This window comes from Manacus vitellinus, unplaced genomic scaffold, assembly GCF_001715985.3.
Source record: "Manacus vitellinus isolate BGI_N305 unplaced genomic scaffold, ASM171598v3 scaffold_14_pilon, whole genome shotgun sequence".
Taxonomy (NCBI): Eukaryota; Metazoa; Chordata; class Aves; order Passeriformes; family Pipridae; genus Manacus; species Manacus vitellinus.
In genome coordinates, this window is record NW_021939063.1 from 16,293,009 (window position 1) to 16,297,781 (window position 4,773).

Below are 4,773 nucleotides of genomic sequence, written 5' to 3' on the forward strand. Positions count from 1 at the left end.
AAACAGGGGTGACCCCGGGACTGGGGTGACCCCAGAACAGCGGTGACCCCAGGACTGTGGTAACCCCAGCATCATGTCATGTCCCCAGGGTGGTGGTGACCTCAGAATCATGGTCACTCCAGAACGGTGGTGACCCCAGAACGGTGGTAACACCAGAACTGTGGTAACACCAGAACTGTGGTGACCCCACGGTGGTGATGACTGTGGGATCATGGTGCCCCCAAAACAGTGGTGACCCCAGAGTGGTGATGTTCCCAGGATCGACATCACCCCAAAATGATGACTCCAGAATGGTGGTGACCCCAAGATGCTCTACCAGGATCATGTTGTCCCCAAAACAGTGGTGATCTTAGGATGGTGGTGACTCCAGAGTGGTAGCAACCCCAGAATGCTGGTGTCCCCAAGGCAGTGGTGACCTCAGAACAGCGGTGTCCCCAAAGCAGCAGTGTCCCCGCAACAGCGGTGTCCCCAGAGCAGTGGTGTCCCACAACAGCAATGTCCCCAGGACGGTGGTGGCCCCAGCACAACGATGTCCCTGCAACAGCGGTGTCCCCAGGACAGTGGTGTCCCCACAACAGCGGTGTCCCCAGGACAATGGTGATCCCGGGGTGGTGCCGTGCCAGACAGGACATCCTGTTTGGGGCTGGGGCAATCGGTTCTGCTGACTCAGCCACGACCCCGTGGGTTTCCTGCTCAGAGGGGACAAGCGGGACCATGGGAGCAGCAGGGCTGGGGGACCTTCCTTCCCGGGGCACTGCTGAGGCTCCAGAAGGTCCCCCCAGATGGGTAGCAGGACAGACAGGGCTCAGGGACCAGCCATGTGGCAGTACCTGTGTCCTGCCTGTCCCCTGCCTGCTCTGGCCAGGGCTGGCCTCGGCAGGCTGAGAGCCATCGGGGTGCCCTGTGGAGGAAGCACTGGAGAGCGAGGGTGTGCCGGGGCTGACAGGGGAAGGAAGCGGGGCTGAATCTACGGAAACGTTCCCCAGCCGCCCGCCAGCTCCTCAGGGATCGGGTGGGAGCGCCAAGCCCGGCATTGTTCGGTGTCAGCCCCTGCTGCCGCCAGTGCCGAGCCCTGTCCGCGGGCACCCACAGATGGCTCCAGTTAGTGACACCACTCGGGTGCCAGCTTTTGTGGTGAAGCTCCCACCGAGATGGTTACAGTACTGCCAGGGATGGGCACCATGTCCAGGCTGGCCACTCCGAATCCAGGCTGTATGCCACGGCTCGGCCCAGCCTGCGGGCAACACCAGGCACTGGTTGGGATAGGGGCAGGGAAGGTCAGCCACTGGCCGGGCGTTGGCTGCCAAAACCCTTGGGAGAGATTGTGGGGAGCCAAGCAGTCCCAGCGCTGCAGGCGCTGCCCTTCCCCTCTGGGCAGTAAACAGGCTCCCTTCGCCAGCAGCAGAAACGCCTAAAATTTTCCATCCTCCTCGTGCGAAGGTACCCAGCCCCCCCGGCAGCGGGGTGGCCAGAGGGGTCACAGCTTTCCACTGCTGGAAGTCCTCAGTGTGACGCAGCTTCTCACTGTTGTCCCCTCACTGGGGCTCCGCATTGCCTGACTCGGTTTCCCTCCTCGCTTCCAGAAGACTCTAGATTTTGGGAGGGGGCAGCTGGACAGATCCACCCTGCTGAGCATGAGATCATTTAAAGTCATTCCCAGATGGGCGCGAGAGAGGAGAAGGGTGCAGGCGGCAGCGGTGGGCAGTGCCCCGGGTGAGCCGAGCAGGCGAGCTGCTCCTTGCAGGCAGCCAGGAGGATGGGAATCCCTCACTGTGCAGATAAAGATAACGGGGCATGAGTCACATCCGCTTACGCCAGACAGGTCCGGGCAAGGTGCATAAGGAGTTCAGCTTGGGGATGGAGCAGCCATGAAACCAGGAGGGGAGGTTGGCACCTGCCTCCACCCCTGGGCTGGGGGCTCCAGGCATGGCCCTGCCCCAGGGGCAGCAGGAGGGCACTGGGCTGGCCCGGCAGACACGGAGATGCTCACGGAGCCAGAGATCCACAGCCACTGCCTTGTGGAACCTCACTGAGCCATAACACCCTGCACAGCCACCATGATCCATCACACCCTTCAAAGCCACCATGATCCATCCATCTCTCCTGGGCTGCTATGGATCAACAGGCTAAAGTCCCACAGCCTCACCCACCACCAGCCAGAGCACTGGCAGGACAAGCCGACTGCTCACTCATTGCAGCTCTCGTCAGCGGCTCATTTCCGAGCCGGCTTGTGCAGAGGAAATGATGAGAGGTGACGGTGGCCACAGGAAAACATTTGTAGGGCTGTCAGGGACAGGACATGGGGTACAAAGTGAGATCACACTCGTCCCATGGACAGCCAGCAGCACTCGGGGGACAGGAGGCTTCCCGGCACAGGGCCTGGAAGTCGTCAGGCCCCCGTGATTAATGAGACACTGATTTGGCAGGACAGGCGAGGAAGGAGCGGACAGGCGGATCCTCCATCCACCCCCCCCTGCGAGGCTCAGGCGGAGCCATGGGAAGAGTAGCCTGAGGCTGGGCTGCCTTCAAACCTCCAAACCTCCCTCCCCACACTGGAAGAGACAGGGTCCTGAGCTCCAACCCTTGGGGCTGAACAAGGAAATTACATAGATTACACTTTAGTTATATATTTAAAGGATGTTATGGCAGCTACAAGTAAAGTCACAGCCTGACAAAGCCACCAGCTCCTGCCAATGCCATGTGCCAACTGGGGCACCTGGAAATGGCTGTTACCCACAGGTCCTTCGCCACCAACTCAGCCACATGTGCACAAACACCCCCTCCTGAAAAACAGGGGGCTTGAAGTGCTGGCGGCAAAACCCACCTCCCCTCTGGCACAGCCACCCTTCCCAGTAAGACAGTTCTTGGACTTGTGGGCTCTACAAATAATTTTATTGAAATTTAACAAAAGTGGACAGATGCACTGGGAGGAAGGACCATAAATAGTGTACATTTCCCAAACCCATGGGTCCTACCCACACGCTAGAGGAGCAAGGAGCCTAGTGTCAGTGAGTACGGCTACACATCCACACGGGAAAGCACAACATCACACAGAAATCATTAAAAAAAAAACAAAAACAATCAAAAGGAAAACTTTCCTTTTTTTTTTTGCTTGCTCCAACACCACAGTGGACACAAATACTATTTACAGTGACCTTCACATTTTTAAGACCCCTCCAGGTGCTCCCAAGGCCCTGCCGCTGCAGGAGGGCTGGAGGGGGCCTGGGGGCTGGTTGCTGTGGGGACCAGCCTGGGAAGAAGCAGGGCAGGATGCAGCTTGTTGGCAGTCTGCAGAAGTTTGCTGCCACTCCCATGACACTAGAGGGGTAGCAGGGTGGGAGAAGGCGTGTTTTTTTTTGGGAAGCATGTTTAATGCTGTGGGGGAAGGGTGGGCAGCCTGTCAGGAAGGACAAAAGCATCCTTGCTAAGCCGGTCTCAGTCTCTGCCCCCTCCCCTGGTGTTCGGGCCCTGCTTTGCCAGCAGATTTTTGGCTGGTAGCCCTGTGAGGGGCTCCCCACTGGGACAGGCAAACAGCACTGGCCCCCTCCCCACTCCTCCTTCGCCTTCCCCAGTACCCGCAGCGGCTTCAGTGCAGCTTCCCGTGCCCTCGAAGAGCAGAGGGGCAAGGCAGCACAGACCATGGTTTTCTCTCCTCTTTCTGGGGACAGCAGCTCCTGCTCTGCAGCAGAGCCTGAGGGGATGCCCTGCCCAGGGAGCTCCGGCCTGGGAGAAACTCAGGAGCAGGTGGTGCGAATAAGAAACACTTCAGTGGGAGATTGTTTTAAGACAAGACTCTTTCAAGCAAGCAGAACAAAAGATGTCGAGAGAAGTGCCCAGCATCACAGTGTAGACGAGCCCTGCCCTCCCACTTTCCTGCCTGGTGGCAGCCAGCACATCCACTTCACCCTGCGTGCTCGCTCCTGTCGATGGGAACAGCGGGTGGAGGGACGTGAAGGGAAGAGGTGGTGACAGGAAGACGGCAACAGCCACGCCGCTGTTATCTCTCCGAAGCCGGGAATGTGGCCCCGCGCCCGGGCGGCTCTCAACGGACGCGGCGATGGATACATCCAACGTAGACACCGACGGGGCTGGCAGCCAAGTGCCAGCAGCTTAAATTAAAAATCGAGGTAGCAAACATCTGAAGTGCTTAGAAAGTAAATAAGTTCTGGAACGAAAGAGGAGGAAAGCTGAGCTGGCTGCTGTGGGGAGCAGGCCCTGACCCACTTTAAAGCTGTGCCTGCTGCCGGTCCTCCTCTGCCTGCCCGGTCCAGGCACAGCCAAGCAGGAAGGGAGGGGCTTCTTGTGCTGGCGAGGGGCATTTGGGGTCAGGCTTTTCCCCCAGCACCTGGCCACATACAGGGGTGAGAGCTTTTCCGGTGCCACCAAGACCTCGTGCAGGAGGGAAGAGGAGAGAAGAGCAGGACCTTCCAAGGCAGGGTAGAAATTCCCCCTTTAAAGTGCATCGCGCCTCCCCTCTGCTGCCAGCTGGGATGTGGGAGGAACCACAGTTCACATCGCCAGGGAGATTTCCCAGGGAGATTTCCAAGCTGGGGCAGGTACACCAATTGATTGTTTTGGGGGACAGGGAAGGAAGAGAGAGGATTCCTTTCCTGCTTGGCTCAGTCAAGGCTCACCCGCCAGGGAGGTACGTTCAAACAGCAGCGGGGAGTGAGGACACTGCCCGGCAGCCTGGCAGAATGAGGTGACACACCTGGTGGATGAGGGGAAGGCTGTGGATGTGTCTACCTGGACTTCAGCAAGGCCTTTGACACC